Source organism: Embiotoca jacksoni, unplaced genomic scaffold (assembly GCF_022577435.1).
Source record: "Embiotoca jacksoni isolate LCO1_2020_lvr unplaced genomic scaffold, fEmbJac1.0.p SCAF_7, whole genome shotgun sequence".
Classification (NCBI taxonomy): domain Eukaryota; kingdom Metazoa; phylum Chordata; class Actinopteri; family Embiotocidae; genus Embiotoca; species Embiotoca jacksoni.
The window spans coordinates 10,871,911-10,890,111 of NW_027185425.1; the positions used below are offsets into that span (position 1 = coordinate 10,871,911).

An 18,201-nucleotide genomic window follows, 5' to 3' on the forward strand; every position below is an offset into this window, starting at 1 on the left:
GTTTTCCTCCAAACAATCCCTCCATTGTTAAAAAGTTGCTGCGGAGCTGTCAGGCAACTGTCATACTACGATTCAAGCTTTTTCCACAAATTCTAAATATGATGGCTCAACAACCACAAATACAATCATATGGAATTATTTTACAAGGCTGTGTGCTTTTTAAATGGGAACAGATGAATGCCTAGATGAGACAGCCACCATTTGAAAATTGTGACACCTTTCTTTATAAAAGCATTAACGACACAAAATGCAACACGTCGCTGAAAAGCCTATTATTAAGGATCATGCTGAGCAATAAGAAAGATTGATGGCAAGGAAGGCAAGGTTTTCTCCTCTGTGTGGTTACATGTCGCACAAACTCAGAGACAGGAAACTATAATACCTATTAAATCAACAGTAAAGAGGAGTGTTAGAACTCTACTGTTAATCTCTTTCTGTACAATCTGAAAGAGATTGAAAGACATAGAAAGACATAGAAAGACAAAAGGGGCCAACTAAAGTAGAGCTCTGAGGCTGTCACTGGTGGAGAAGAGTATGGTCAGAGTACATTTCCCCCTCCATTGCTCATGAACACTGGCTCCCCATAGCCATAAAAATAAGAACACAATGTAGAAAGAGGGCTGGCAAGGTACGCAATGAAAATAAGTGGTTCAACAAGCACCCACTGTGCTAGCCTCCTCTGACTATTTCCATCAGCAGTCCAATAAGAGGAACAGCAGGGAGCCAGACTATGGACTCTATTCCAGACAAATTCCCTACAGGGTCTAGAGCCGACTCCCTGCAATGACGCGTGGAAGAAGCGCCAGCAACATAACTAGTCGATTAACACAGTTGGTTCTTTCTCCATTCATGATCCATAAGTTTAAATTAATAATAACTAGAAAACTGCTTACGCTGGCACTAACATTTCATAACTTTGAGGATTCTTAAGATAGAAGCACAGTTCTTGATTCTTTAAGTAAGAGATGTCATCGACCTGATCTTAGGAAGAAAACATGAAGAATAATGTTTGCTTTTGATTCTAACGTTTAGAATCGTTCTTTTTTTTTGACAGACATTATAAGAGTTAAATGCCAGCTGACTTTTAAACTTCACAGTAATGGAAGACCTAAGAACCTACAAACACACCTCTACAGTATTTGTGTAAAGATGTTCCACCTCTACGGATTACAACAGGCAATGCATTTAGGGAAGCTGGCTTTATACTGAGTCCCATTCTTGCACCAATCATCCACTTCAGTTGTGATTACATGACCACTTAACACTAAAAGTTCCAAAATACTCCACCACAACTCTGTGTTTGGTAAAGCTTACAACTTAATGATATTGGCACAATGTGTCTGTTTTAATCACATTGCCAACATTGGTTGCTAATTGGCTCATATGGGACTAAGCCAGATCCATATTTGGTCATAATTTGGACTGGCAGTAAAAAAAAAAAAAAAGCACTGAAAGGCAAAATCTAAAATACAACTGCGAGACCAAGACAGGCTTTTTGCCTTTTTTGTTGTTGTTGTTTGTTTGTTTTGGAGGTTTTTTTGCGAGTAGAAAAGGAGACTTTACACCAGAGACCTGTGTTTATGGTGTGTTGCTGACATTAGCAGGTTGGTCTGTACCAAACACACAATTTTCTGAGCCAGAACTGCCATATTCGGCAATTAAAGATGATCACTCATGACGACTGCCAAACTGGCAGAGAAATACCCATAGAAGAGGAACGTCAAAGCAAATATATCTGCCTAATATTTACCAAACCTTGCTACTCCCAACCACTATTTTTTTTTTAAACTTTATAAATTCACTGTGAAAGGGAGATCATTTTCAGCCATCAACAAGATTTCCATTAACATTCACAAGCATTGTTCAATAACAGTATTTTTTCCTGGGGTTGGGTTTGTCTTTGTCCTCTTTGACCATTTATACAGAGTGATGGACTTCACCTATAAATCATCCACACACACATTCACTCACACAATTTCACGTGCGCCTCCCCTAAGAAACCACTTCTGATTGGTAGGTGGTAATTGATGATGATGTAATTATAAGTAATTATGGAAATATTAATAGAGGGAAAATGACTAAGTGGCAGCAGAAGGTGTGTGTGTGTGTGTGTGTGTGTGTGTGTGTGTGTGTGTGTGTGTGTGTGTGTGTGTGTGTGTGTGTGTGTGTGTGTGTGTGTGTGTGCATGTCTGTCAGAGAGAGAGAGATTCTGAGGGAGGGTTAAAGCAGGTAAAAAAAAAACCCGGAGCTTCCAGATAGAGTAACGACTGTTCAAAGCTTTAGATCATCTGGCAGCTGTGAAGATCTGTTAATACACACACAACTGTGCTGCTAATGATCGTAGCTTCCAGTGGAGATCAAACATTATGGACTCAGAGCAGCAGACCACTAATGTCTCTCTGGGTTTATTACACACCACAACACAGACAATCAAACACACACACACACACACACACACACACACACACACACACACACACACACACACACACACACACACACACACACACACACACACACACACACACACACAGAGACAGACAATCACACACACACACACCACTCTCCCTGAAGGTAAAAGCCGTCTTGAGGATTGCCTTAGTGGTGCCTTGATGTTCTGTGTGAACAATACTGACATTATCTGTATTCAATACAATCATGAAGTAGCTTCAAGCAGCCTGGTGTCAGTATATTTCAGTCACTCATTAAGGTCTTTATATGCAGCATACACTGACCTGCTGGTCTCAGACAGAATAAGTCTGCCAGACAATTTTCTAGAACTGAAAATACCCATAAGGTATAGGTATTAAAATAATTTTGCCAGAGCTTTATTTTTCTTCACCCACTGCTGGTCAGGCTAAAATTAATGCCCACCCCTGTGTCTACTTTTTATGATACTGGTCGGCTAAATGACATATATTAATCACTTTAACGACCAATGTGCATGCGAAATGAGGCCATCAACAGAACAAATAACGACCCACTTTGACATTAACATAACAAAGTAAGTACATTTGACTTCTTTTATAAATTGAATGCAGATAAGTATAAACTTCCATATGATGGAAATTCACAATTACACTTTACCAAGTGAGGATGCAAATGAATGTACTGTAGCAGGATGAAACAAGTTAATCATTATTGGAGGGGACAATAAAGAGTTATTGTGGGCAGAGGCCCAACACAATTACCTCATTTTTGTGGAGGGAATATCCATCTAAAAATGTTAGTTGAAAAGATGTACTTCGTTTTATTCCAGCCTTGCAATTTCCCTGTATGTAATTGAATGAGCAGATAATGATGGCAGTCTGACTGCTCACAAAGAAATATGGGGATGTCAATTATAAGCTCTCTACCTCCACTTCACTGGTTAGAGTGTGTGTATGCACTCTACTGCCTGCAGTGAATGTGTGTGTGCGTGTCATGTGGGCATGTAACCACACACGTAATAACAAGGATGAGTGCGTGTGTTTTGTGCGTGTGTTTTGTGTGTGTGTGTGTGTGTGTGTGTGTGTGTGTGTGTGTGTGTGTGTGTGTGTGTGTGTGTGTGTGTGTGTGTGTGTGTGTGTGTGTGTGCTTGTGTCTGTGTGTCCATGTGGGTATAGCTCCTTGATGCGGTGATCAATGTCTCTCTGAGGCCTGGTTCAATAAACCATTAGATTTCCCCCTAAAGACATCCTGCCAGCAGAACTTCATTAGACCCACACACATACAGTACATACGAAGAAAAACAAAAATTCCATGTACACGCACTTTTCTCTCCCTAATTGTCCTGTGTTTACAGGCTATAGCCATCAGGGTTGAATAAGATCATAAGTTAGTTTGTTTGGTTCTGACTTTTTTTTGTTGTTGTCGTTGTTTGATCTGACCTGAAAAGGCATCTTTCTGCAGGCCAGAACAAATAAGCTCCATCAGTCTCAATCAAACAAAATGTTGAAAATTCCAATGTTACAAGCAGACGCTGAGTTACTGTAGATGATGGTCATATTAAAGGAATGCATGCGGAGTATTGACAATGGTAGTCTTTGATGTGTTTTAAAAGCTTTGTTCTGGGAAATACAGCTGATTGTGTTACCTTTGAGTCCAGCACTGTCAGTATTCACTTCACTGCAGTCTAATAAACTGTATACGGCATTACACTAAAGATTAGACATGCGCAGGTAGAGCTAATAGCAATTTGCTCAAATCATGAAGGCAAGCTTGTTAGTATTATCAGAAGTCAGTATACCATTAAGCTCTAAATTACCAGGAGTCCTTACATCAGGGGGCTGCACTGATTTTAGTCAAGAGTCCTGATCTCCCTTCCGCTTTCTCTAACTGAACCTTTTCTTCTTTGTCTCACACACTCATCTCTCCCTCCTGCCTCATTCCCTCTCTTCCTCTCTTATCTCTTCTCACAGCCTCCCCTCTCCTTACTATTAATTAAAACTGCGCTGTACGTGTGTGTACGTGTTTGCCCATGTGTCCGCGCTGGTGTGTGTACATCAGGCATCAGTATTAATTAAAGGTGTGAATGCTAATTGGTCAGATCAATAACGGGTCGTTAGGCCTCGGGGGCTGACAGCCAATAGGAAATCGTTATGTGTCTGACATCACTGTCACTCCGCCAAAGCTGCACTGCACTGTGACACATGCATACTGAGACGCGCACACCTGCAATTACACACAACAGATTTCCACTTACACTACTGCCAGCTGGAGAGTTAGGTTCACTTCAGAGGTTGTGAAAGAGACACAAAGAGGGCGGTTAGCGAGACAGAGGTAGCGAACTGGCACAGTAGAAAGAAAATTACAGTATGTCCCTAAAACTGAATCAATATCCATTAAGGAAAGCAAGAGACAGAGAGAGCTTTTCAAAAAAGAAATAGATGCTATTCTTGTCATTGAACAGTACTGAGTAAATGAGTGTGTCGTCTCAGAAAGCCTTTTTGTGCGGATCGATACCAGAGCAACCTCTTTCTCTCCTACCACATTCACATACTTTCTTTTTCAAATCCTCTCTTTTATCTTTCAGTATATCTTCTCTTGTTTGTCCATCGTTTCACTCAGATAAACTTTGACCTGAGCTTGACTATCGGGACTGGGCGGGACGGGAAGGGAAGAGGATAGTACATAAGAGGGTGCGTTGCACCAAAGCTGGCACAGCTCATTTTACTATTTCAAACCCAATCACCCACGGACCACACTGACACCTCTCCACTGTAACCAATTTAACATCCAGTGTCAAACTCCCACCAGTATGAGCTGGCTTTTGCAAAAAACAGTTGTTCGATAAATAAACCTTCTACCAAACTATTGACTTTACAATCTCGGTCTCTGTTGGCGCAGCAGCATTCAAACGAGTTAAAACACAAACATATCTAATGATGTAAATGAGTTCCGCAGCTACACGCTATATTTTGGATGATGAGTAGTGGAGAATATATTGCATGAGAGCAGTCTCGATTGGTGGTTAAATTGAGCTAATTATGATGTTGAAATTTTATATCAATTCAAAATCCACAGACAGGTTGGGGATGACGGTCTTCTGCTGTTGGTGCTATCGGATCACAATGTGATATAACGAATCTTGCTGTCTGTGGGTGTCGCTAGCAGGGCTCTGCGTTGTCACTTTCCTTCTGTACACCTTTAATACCTTCAGACAGACCTTTCGCTTGTCCTTAAATAAACTGACACAGAGTGAACAGACAGCAATTGGGGGCTATGCAAGGTTAATGATGTTAAGTGGTGTATGAAACATTAACTGGTAACCCATGTACAGATTATTGTCCCTGGAGATGTCATTGTTAATGTGTGTGTGTGTGTGTGTGTGTGTGTGTGTGTGTGTCTGTCTACAATGACTGAAAACCTCTGCCACACTCTGGTGTATGCTGTGCATGTTTAATAAAAGCACGCAGAGTTTGTGTGTGTGTGTGTGTGTGTGTGTGTGAGAGAGAGAGAATCATCGCTGTGCTTGATAACATCTGTGTGTTGCTTGGTTGCACAGTGGAGGTGAGCGAGCAAGCTTGCTTTGTGCATGTGTTTGCCAGCATGTGTGTGATAGCTAATAGCTGTGGTTACTGTAGCATGACTTATTAAATTTAACATCAAGAGACCCCCTGAAAGGCTGACTGACAGTCACCAGAACACATATAATCACTCAGACACACACACACACACACACACACACACACACACACCCTTTAAAGCTACCGAGCTCACCTTCACTGTGAATAATGGTCCTGCAAAGACACTGATTTTATAATGTCTAAAAATCCAGCATATACTTTCCAGTAGGTCTTTTGATGTTAAAGTATAAGGTTCAAGATAACCTTTAATAAATAAATAGACCGTTACCATATCAACAAGCACCAGAGCACAAACAACGAGCATGCTTCTTCATTAAACTACTCCTACATACAAACACTTAAGAAAAAACAACACTTAAATGAACAGTTTCCACCTCGCAGAAAAAAATTGTGCACACTAAGGGTCAAACAAGAATAGCAACATCCAAAAACCACATCCATTGTCTTTATGAGACAGGCTGCTGCGGCAGTTTTAGTTGAACGGTTTACACGGCTGACATGAGTCCTGATCCTAAAACTCATCAAGGAGGTGGGAACATTGCCTTTCACAATGAAATATTATTGAAGTGATATGAAAATATACAGTGTCGTGCCAACTTTTATGCTGAAATCCTTCAAGACATAAACATCTAGCCTCGGTCCTGTTTCCGTTTTTTAAAACCTGTTTCAAACGTTTAATCTTCTTTCATCTTGCTTCTCGTTGTAACATCAACCTCAACGCAACAAGTCCTCTCTCTGCACGACACTTATATATTTGCCTCAGCACGTGGTGGCATTGAGTATGTGTTTGTGTGTGCTGTTTGTGTACCAGTGTGTATTTGGCGGTGCACAATCACCAAGGAATCAATTTGTGAAGAAGTTCTTTTCATCATCGAACAAAACTTCTATAATTGCAACTATCTGTTATGACAGACACAGACATCACAAAGCAGAACTCGGTCTCCAATCTGCCACATAGTATAGGAGTTATTTTAATGAGATAACTAGCTGCATGTGATCAGAATCTCCAAGGATTTAATTATAGCCTGTTTTGTTGTTTCAGTTTTAGACTGGCATTTTACTTAATGATTTAAATGGAAACAAAATGTTCGGTCCCCAGTCTTACATGTACAAATTTAATTAAATTAAAACATTGTTAAAATATACATTATATATTTCTTCTAAGTAAAGAAGTATCATATCGATATGTATGGTGCCTTTAATGAATATATAGATATATTTGGAAATTCAGTTCAATTCAGACATCAATCATGAAGCTATCGCATTGAAATAAATCTCGAACATCGACTCAAAGTAGCAACATCATAATGGAAGATGGTCTGATGTGGACTACCGTCATTCCTGTTAGCAGGAATCGTCAATACATTGGGCTGTAATAGTTCCACCAGCCACCCTGCAATCTTTAGGACAAGGTAGACAGGCTGGCTTTACCTGCAAGCATTAATATTGTCAGTGACACAAGACATTTCAAATTACATTTGTATCTAAAGCTCAGCCATCAATTTGAGAGGAATCCAATGACTCGAACAAACCTATTAGTGCTGTGTTACTGCACTTTCCACTGCTTTACTGCGGTTCTCCTTTCAAAAGTAACAGTACTTTAGATATTAAAAAGCAGTGGGAAAGTGAAATAACATAATCTGCTGATAGAAAGCAGAGCATAGGGGCTGGAGAATACAGCGCTGATAGTCATTTTAAGAATTAATTAGATTATTAAATATTGAGGGAAAAACCCCATGGAATGCCCTTAAATAATGAAATATGGTGATGAGAAGCAGCTCAAAGAGGTTAGAGACCATTCTGTCAATGTGTCTTATCATGTTTCATGAGATGGTGATATGTTTGGTGAAAATCCTCTTTGATTGGCTGACAGTGTTGAGGCATATGTTTTGTGCTGTCTGACTCAAAAAAAAAAGTGCCATGTCAGCATGACCCTGTTCATTTTGTGGTTATGCTAATCAGGTGACATTCCTTCTTGCTTGGCAGGAGGAGCTGATTGGATGGGCTGAGGTGGAGACCCTGAAGGGAGGCCGTTTGATTGGTTGGCTGGTATAAAGCTGAATAATGGACTGACATTGGCCAGGTGGCCATATTATTACCAACACACACTCGCATACACACAAACACGCACACACTGCCGCAGCACATAAGCACACATCTACACACACTGATATTAACTATGTACCAGGATAGCCTATATTTTAGTCAGGTGGCCAGTGGTTGTCTGACAGACCTGAATATCAAATCAATATATCATTTGATGTAATTTCTATCCTGTCCCGCCACAGAGCGGTTTGGCAGCTATTCCCTATAATTCCATCATAAAGGTGTTTAATATCATTCCGGTATGAGGTCAATATATCATTTGCTGCACTTCTTTTAGTGTAAAACTCTTGTCTTGCCAATCTCACCACTGAAAGGCTCTAAACTTAAATGCAATTACATTATTCAGGTATCAGACTGATTTTTGGGCAATTTGTGATGTTAGACACATATCCTTTCCAGGAAATAAAGGCTTTGGCAGCTGTTTAATATAAGTGCATCATTAGATTAGTTAGTTTTATCCAGGTATCAGATTAATTAGTCATTTTCTGGACTTTTGTGATGTGAGGCACCGGCAGTATCCCGTCTGGCCGGACACTAAGACGTTTGGCAGCCATTTACTGTAATTACATTATCCAGACATCAAATTGATACATTGTGTGGACAGTCGTTGAAGGCTCAACTCTGAGAGATTTGTACCATACCATTATATAATTATATGCAATGATCCATATAATGAGCTAATGACAGTGCTTTTGACAATGGCAAGTAACCTTGAGGAGTCACACTCCTTCTGTAAAACACTGAAAAGCGTGTTCATTGTCTGTTGCTATAGTTATAACGGGGTTGTAATCTGTCATGAACAAAAGAATTCAGAGAGGAGGTAGGATATAATGACACTAAACAGAACACGGAGCAGGGTATGAAGCCATAAAGAGGACAGAACAAAACAGCGTTGCACATGCGATGGAACCTATGGATTATAAGTGCATGAGTGACTGACATTTGTGTAACTCACAATTTGCCATCGTGTTTTAATATCCACTCATGTTTTCCTTTAAAACTCACTTCCATACAATCTTCTCTTCACATCTGCTGTCACTGTGTGTGTGTCTGTATAAGTGTGTATGTGTGTGACTGTTTTGATTGATGCCCATGTGTTGAAGCTGACCTTGCAGGAGTTGGAACAGTGAGGAGCTGCATTCACACTGTCGATAATGAACACACACACACACACACACACACACACACACACACACACATAGAGCTTTAAAACAGCATTGATTTCTCCTGTTCAACTAGAAAGCATAGAGCACATTACATTATTACAGAGAGCTTCTCTTCTCTTCTCTTCTCTTCTCTTCTCTTCTCTTCTCTTCTCTTCTCTTCTCTTCTCTTCTCTTCTCTTCTCTTCTCTCCTCTCCTCTCCTCTCCTCTCCTCTCCTCTCCTATTCCTTCTTTTCTTCTGCCCTCTGATCACAAATTGGCTTTACTCCTTTTACTTTCTTCTCTTCCTTTACCCCTTACAGTTCTTTTTCTTTTCTTCCTTCAGTTTCTTCTTCCCCTCTTCTATTTAACTCCATTTCTCCCCTCTCAAATCCCACATATACTTCACACTGCTATACACACATGGGAATATGTAGGACGTGCACATATACATTATGCACACGCACGCGCGCGCGCGCGCGCACACACACACACACACACACACACACACACACACACACACACACACACACACACACACACACACGCACACGCACACACCCTGATAACACTCAGCACAGGGCTGTAAAACCACTTTTCTCCAGGGACAGCAATGACATATCCCCTCTCATTTTAAATGTATGAACTGAGCCATACTTTTGTGTATGAGTTGGCATACCCCCATGTTTACTTGTGGGCTGTGTGCATTGTTTGCGCTGAATATGTATATTGAACGAGAAGAGAAATAAAAAAACAAACAAAAACAACAACTGTGAAGTATTTTTAAATGTACAATTGTTGTTTAAAAAAAAAAAAATTATATTATAACACTTAACTGTATTATCATGGTCAAGAAGCTACCGGGTGTAACTCCATCAATCAACCTCAACTATTAGGGTCACCTCCTATGTCCCATGATTCTATTAACTGACTTGGATTCTTTGAATTGAAGTGAATTAAAACTGAGGAAGCGAGAGAAAGGCTGAATGACAGAAAGTGAGAAAGAAAAGAGACAGACGGATGGAGGGATGATAGATAGACGAGTGGACATTGTCAGTCCCCTCAGGTCTCTTTGATAAAGATCAGACCAGCCACAGCCAGAACCTCAATCACATACGCATGCACGCGCAGACGCACAAAACACACACAAACACTGATAGCACTTGTGCAATATATACCACTGATGCACATACACACTCACACACAAACCTGACATTTGCACTCAGATCATGTTCAAGTTAAAGAGACTAGAGTCAAAATCAATCAATCAAGTGCTGATAAGGGATCAAAGACCCGGACAAACACATTGTGGAATGCCTTTTAATGGCTGCCTCTAAATATGGAGGCAAACACTTTTAAAAACTGAGGTTTACTGTGATTTGCCGTTGTCTCAGTCTTCACTGTAACTCTGCCCATCTCCTGCACAACCATTTCAATTTCACATTTCATAAAAGGGTTTCCTCTGAGGAGCTGGTCTTAGTGGCACTGCATCAAGCCGTGTGATCAGATTCATCAGTGTGAGAATTGAATGTTATTAGATTGTGTTTACCGCTGTGACTGTCATCAAGACTGAAATATTACTGGTGCAGGAGATCAAAAATGTTGTAAATGTATCTCAATCCAAGATGTTTATGTTTCCTGCGTTGTAATTCAGAAGAAATTAAACTAGGTTCTAAGTAAAACTTTACACTTCTTCCACCAAACAGAGGAGCAGAGTGGTTATTGACCACACGTTTTATGTTGCTACAAGGAGCAATGACTTTACTGGCAACAGGCCACGTTTTCCATCCTGTCTGGTTTTGTTAGAGCAAACCCTTAATTTCTCCCTGTAAATTCCACTGGAGTTAAATGTTATGCAATTACAAAGCTACACATGTATTTAAAAAAAACAGACCATATCGACAATGTCATAAATTGTTAATGACTGTGAATTTATATATTAAGTAATATTTAGAAATTAAAAATGACCACACATCCCATGAAAAAAAGTGCTTTTCAGATTAGCCAAATCTAAGGGGGAAAAAAGTCAGCGAGCCTAGCAACAATCCACTTTAAAACTCAAAAAGAACAAGATGTCACACACATCTATCTGTGTTTATGTAGCTTGCAAAAACAGTAGAGATTATTTGTTTTATTTCCTTTTTTTTATTTATGAACAGTGTTGTAATGGAAAGTATTTAATACATGTTGTTTTCTTCTCATACTTTGGTAAGTTGTTGTCTGTTAAATGTTGATCCTTTTTGGTACCCAGTGTTTAAATCAGTCTAGACTGCAACAGAAATATTTGAGTCATTGTCAGTCCATTTGTCCAATTCAATTCAGTTATTTATACTAGTAGGTGATTGTGTTTGCACTTATTAGTCTGAGGTTTTAACCCATACAATATTGACAAAAGTTCGCCATAAAAACATTCCCCAGACAACCTAAATCATCAGTCATATATCACAATGGTATAGAGGAGCACGTTTAGGAAAGGAGTGCAGGACCCGAAGGTCACTGGATTGGCTGCAGCCCTCTGTGAGTGTGTAACACACTCCATGTTATTATGTGGAGCTGATGGATAAACGCCCAGATGGAGACGGGTGCAGCGATGCCACCGACATCTGGCCGGTGAGAGCTCCCAAAGTGTTCAACCAGCTGCCAGTAACTTCTATGTGTTTGCACATCACAGCCCCCGCCCCAACTGCTCATGATAGATAAAGAGGAGAGGAGTGGACAGATCATCCCTCCTTTTATCTTGTTTCAGTCACACCAATCTAACTTTCTCCACCCCGACCTCAGAATTAGCATCTCCACTTCCTTCAGAATAAACATCTACAATCAAATATTGTCTTTCTGAAGGAATTCAGGCCATTCCTGGAAATAAAATCACTTTTGTAACATCTACACCGATGTTTCTGCCTTGTTTGATGATTTGTGTTTGTTAGAGAATGTGTGAACTTGTTGTTTCTGCATTTATATACTAAAAAAAGAAGCATTTTGTTTCGCACCTCTAACCATTTTTCTGTCAAATGTGTTTTTATCTTTTTTTTTATCTCCCTCCTCTATATTTTATTACTCTTTGTTTGTTCCTTCACTTAAGGTGCTACGCAAACTCTCTCTGGTAAGTGTAAATGAAGGTAAAAGAAAAGTGTATTACTGTTATATCTTAAGAGAGGAGAAAAACAAGCAGTGCAGATACTGAAAGTGCAGCGGAGGGGAGGAGAAACGGCAGCAGTGAAAAGAGATTGCGGATGATGGGAGTGAAGTGAAATCTCTGCTGACTTGTTAGTCACGTTGTAGGATGAAGAACATGTTCTCCGGTCCATGTTCTAAAAAAAAAAAAAAAAAAAAAAAAAGATTACTTCAGGGAAATGTGTGTCTGTGTTTCTCTACGCAAGCCCGTACCTCTACATGAACAAATTAATCTATATGTGTAGTGTATTATTACTGTGGGTCAAGGCCCACATGGGTCTTACTGTATGTTACGTTTCTCCGTCTGTTGCTCAAACTAGTGTTGATTCCCACATACCTCTCCCTGACCGCATTAGCATCAGAAATATGCCTGTTTCATGCCTGCTGGGCGACAACATGCTTCTTCTAACAGTGTTCACTGCAAGCTGCAATCTATAACACACCATAAATGCAATAGTGTATGCAGTTGCATCAGTCTGTCAGTCAAACCATTGTGCTTTTATACGATGACATTTTCATGAGAGTAAATTAGCAGATAATACCATAGAAAGACTAGCAAACTCTAGAAAAAGGTGACAGTTCTGAGAATTGGGACGAGCTTTGCTCTTCAGATCTACAAAACTCAGAAAGGTGCCATATTTGTCATTCAAGCTGGTGGAAATTGCTGTAAGTCCTAAAGGCAATACTGATGGAAGACAGCAGAATTGTTATTTGAAAGTCATTATTTTTCTATTTAACTGGGGATGGGCTCAGGTCTGCAACGTCACCTGTATGATGCCCTTTTGTTCCTGATTTGATATGTGTGCTTCTGGCAGGAAAGCAGGCTCTGGTGTTAAATGGGTTGCTTGTTTTTGTCTGTTTTGTATTTATTGTTGTTATGTCCTACCTGATGCTGCAGTCTACAGACAAAGTTAATATAGTGTGCTGTGTTTCAGTTATTAAAAAAACGTTCAACATCAAAACAATTTCAATCGTCGATTATATTTTGATTGTGTAGTGTAACTGTGTTTTTATAAGTGCTACACAAATTAAGTTGAATATTGTCCTCATTTAGTAACTATTTCACTTAGAGTGTCTGTCGCAGAAGGAGAATGCATTTCTTGCTCTACTTGAAAGACCACGGGGGAACAGATTTATGTGGTGGTGTGATATACAATCGAGAGTCTTCTGTAACATTGTGAAAATGCTGCTCCTCTGTTTGACTTCATGACCGGCTGTTCTGCCCTGCGTAGCTTGATATGTCTTCCGTATTTATGGCAAAGCAGACCAAATAACTGCTTCTGGGCTCTTTCTCAAATGCACAAGCATTGTCTAGAAAGGCAGCTACCGCTCCTACGGCTGTGTCGGAGGCAAATCAAAGCCTTTACCTTTTTGCTTCCATTTTGTTTACGGCTTACCTTCATGTTCCTAATACAGTAAAATCTGATCAAATGCAAAACAAGAAGGAGAGAAGATGACTGAGGTTGAACAAGCAAAAGGTGGAGCGGTAGCAGACAGGAGAAGGATGAGGAAATAAAAATAATAATTCTTCAGTATGGATAATGCTGAGAAAGAACAGTGTGTGTGTGTGTGTGTGTGTGTGTGTGTGTGTGTAAGTGCTGTGATAATCTGTGATTCCGTCTCATCAGCACAATATCAAAATGCCTCCGACTTCATGCTAAATAATACATTACTGTCTTTCTCTCTCTGTTTCACACGCACATATACACACTGTATGGTATGTGCTGGGGCATGAATTACTTATGACCTGACAGTCTTCAGAGGAAGAGGAAGAAATGTTGAAGGAGTCCAACAATCACATCAAAGTACATCCCACCAAGCAGACGAGCTGGAAAGGATAGAGCGGAACTACTGTACCTTCGCCCTGCCGATTGCAAAATTCCTTCCTGTACAGCGATCCTTGAATTCGATCTTTTTCTGCTTTACAATGTGGATATAAGGCACACTTCTGTCATAGAAATGCAGGTATACTGTATGCTAATTCATCTATCTATCCAGTCAAATCCATTCACTCATTTTCATGAAATCCACAAGGCAAGCGACAGGCAAAGACTTTATTCTACCCCATCCTCATCCTCCAGCTCCTCCAGCACTCCTGATGGAAGAGTTCCAGGGCATTCCTGGTCCCGGCAGGACATAAAAGCTTTCCTAGTCCAGGTAGGACATAAAAACCCTCAGGCATCTTGTGGGTCTGCCCCAGGGTGTACTCTTAGTTTCATGTGCCTGGAATGCCTGCACAGTAACATGTCCTCCTCGGATGTCCGAACAATCCCCAGATTTCCAACATATATGTTAATGTATTATCATAAGTACGATTTTTAGATGATTTCCCAACCCACTCACTAACCTCTAAGTGAGATGGAAGTGCTGACTCAATTCAAAACACACTCACCTACAAGTATCAATCACAGAGGTAAAAAAAAAAATTCACTCCTCCAGAGAAAATAAAATGTTTCATGCGAGTAAAAAGACAGCTGTTTAATTGAATTTGGTAAAGTGAGGACATTGTGTCTCTATAATTTGACCGTTGATTTCTGGAGCTCTCATTACTAACAGTTCAAAATTTGAGTTGGTATACTAAAAAAAAGTGTTGTGATTTTAAACAACAACCAACCAATAACGATAATGAGCAGGTATTTTTTTTTACTAATCTATTTTGTTCGTACGCATTGTTTGTAAGGCAATACCTGCAAAGATCTACAATCTGAAATGGCTCCAGTAACAGATCAGGCCGAAGGATTACATGGACTACGGGTGACTTGCCAAAGTATTGTCCCTGGTTAGGGTGGATAATTCCTTCTGAGAAAACTGTATGCATATATAGCCGAGCTGAGTGCTGAGGACAGTAAGAGAAGATGAACATGGACAGAAGAAAGACAGATCATCAGCAGAAGGTTGCATTTGTGCAAATGCCAAGTGTGGTTTGCTGCTCTGTCTCACTGTCTCCCCATCTCAGGCGCACACACAAACACACACACACACACACACACACACACACACACACACACACACACACACACACACACACACACACACACACACACAGAGAGAGAGAGAGAGAGAGAGAGAGAGTAAGTCAAACGGCTGAATGTATCAGCAGCAGGGGATCTTCAGAAAAGTCCCCTGGATGGTCTCACTGAGAGCAAACTCTTTCCGTGTCACATCTACACGCACACACGCGCACACACACACACACACACACACACACACACACACACACACACACACACACACAATAAACATGGGCCAAGTAGCAAGTGGAAATTTGTGCCAGTGAATAAATCTGGGACAACTGCTTTGACATACAAGTGGCACCAACACACAAGCACACACACATATAAAGACACAGCACAGCATGTGTGGAGATTTAAACCCGGACACTTCAGCAATCAGTGATATCGTCATTATGCAGCAGACCAGACACATATCAACAAGATAAACACCCACTAAAAACCAACCTACATACAGACGGGCACAAACACTCACAGAAGGACGCAGAAAGACACACACAGTTAAGGAGTGTGTCATTTTGAACAGCAAACAGCTGTGACAAACACTCGGTGTCTCTATGTGAGATCTTTGCGAGGACAAATTTGAATTTCAGATCTTGGGATACTTTTGGAAAGTGAGAATATTTCAGATGGTCCTTTCTTTGGGACAGACCTCTAAAAAGGTTAAGCCTTGGGTTGAGGGTTTAGGTTAGAATTAGATGAATGTCAGGGTTGGGGTGTTTATTTGGGATGATTAGCGAATGCATTAAGGAGTTAGGGAATGCAGTAAATGGCACAAAGTACATGAGGGTTTTGAATTGGAATTTCATAAGGGTGAGGAGCGCCAATTTTTAATGAACTTTTGCAGAAAAATGTACACCGTCTATGGAGAATTCTGGTGCCAAGGACAAAGCGCACGGTGCACAGGTAGTGGGAGGTGGGGTCATTTTAATATCACCTGCCCTTGTGAGTGATTTTAATCCAGTCTGGAGCATGTGTGTGGGTAATTTTTCACCCCGTTCCCAGTCATAATTACAGAGGAAATGACTTTCTGTGTCTCAGCTAACTCGCTGGCTCGCCAGTAATTGAAATGCACCAGCTACATTGTTTTTTTTTTATGCAGGAAAAACAAAAACAAAAAGGTACACCTCACCCATTTCTTATGCACTCTGCTGCATTTACATGAGCCATGTGCTGAGGACTTGACATCTTGGCATCCGTAACACTGGAAACATGTTTCAATTAATATAGTGACTGAACCCTAAATGTTCCAAGTTTTCTTAATGGGTATGTCATTGATTAAGAGTGATTATCGAATCTTATTTTTACTACAATTGGCCATTCCTGTACTGTATATATGTCTGCAACCTTAATTGATACATTGCAACTGATGTGTATGATCTACTAAATCAATTTCTTGCACTGTGGGCTTTTAAATGGCGTAAAGGGTCACTGATGTAATCGAACCACGTGAGTGAGACAGATGTGTCTGTAACATCTCAACAATCTGCTCAGTGGATGGAGAGGAACTCGACAATTGTGTACTTATTTGTTTTGGCAGGTTTCTCAGTGTGATGTGTGTGTGATGTGTGTGTGTGTGTGTGTGTGTGTGTGTGTGTGTGTGTGTGTGTGTGTGTGTGTGTGTGTGTGTGTGTGTGTGTGTGTGTGCCTCCGGTAAACAGTCTCACACACTTTTGTTTTACGCTCTGGAACTAACTGACTTGGGGACATCAAAGGTTTTCTAATCTAAATCTGATCTAAAATCTTAAATGCACACAGGACATGGTGTTTATACATAGTGAGTTCTAATTTTAACCATCACTTCAACCACCCGTATCTGTTCTTCCATCTGTGAATATGGCACCACGGACTTTACTGAGGCCCTAAAGGAAGAGGGCAAAAGGAGCTACCTCTGCAATCGTCCAACTTTTGTCTCGCTCTCATCCTCTCCTCCTCAAAGCAGTGCCTATACTTTACCACTAATAAATGTTCAAAAGAATTAGTACAACATTTGTATTACAAGGATAATTTAAGGTCATATTGAATCATTATTATGTTTGATGTATTTACAATAACCCCAAGGAGAGAAAGTTTGTCTGTTTTAACAGGAGCTGAAAAATAAAAAATTCTAAATAAGATTTTTTTTTTTTGCCTAACCAGACTGATGTTCTGTGTCGCCACAGAATGCCTCCTTTTCCGTCCCCGCTCATCTACAATACATAACCTTCAGTATGCTCACATTTTTGGTCATGTCTGCCCAGACCTTTCTCTCTCTCTCTGGATGTGGTAAGCTTGACAGCCTCCCTTGTTTAAATGGAATGAACTTGTCACCCATTCGGGAGCCCTTTCCGGTGCTTAGCGGAAAGGAGTCAAAAAATGTGGATTGAGTTCACACATGGCACTTCTCCTTGAAAACTTTCAGAATCTGAGTGGTCCCTCAAAGGAATCGAATTGAATAGAAATCATGGGCTTTTAAAAGGACCAAAATCAAACAAAATAACATATAACCATGTGTTTTAAAGGTTCTTAGGTGTACAATGTGTCCAGCAAATACAGACAGGTATTTGTTTGATGTAAACAACACACAGCGGTCCACCTCATTAACCTGTGCATTCAAAAACAAAGGTGGAGTTTTGGTTGTCTGAATGAATCTTTCTTCATCACATGCCTCAGACAGTCCTACAATAAGTGACCTGTGGAATTTGGCTTGATTTTCCATA

The 18,201-nt window shown here is 40.3% G+C and overlaps 1 protein-coding gene across 1 annotated transcript in view; it reads right to left on the minus strand.

The window, feature by feature from the left end:
• LOC138214832 (CUB and sushi domain-containing protein 3-like) overlaps positions 1-18,201 on the minus strand; it is a 337,499-nt gene that overhangs the window by 211,047 nt on the left and 108,251 nt on the right.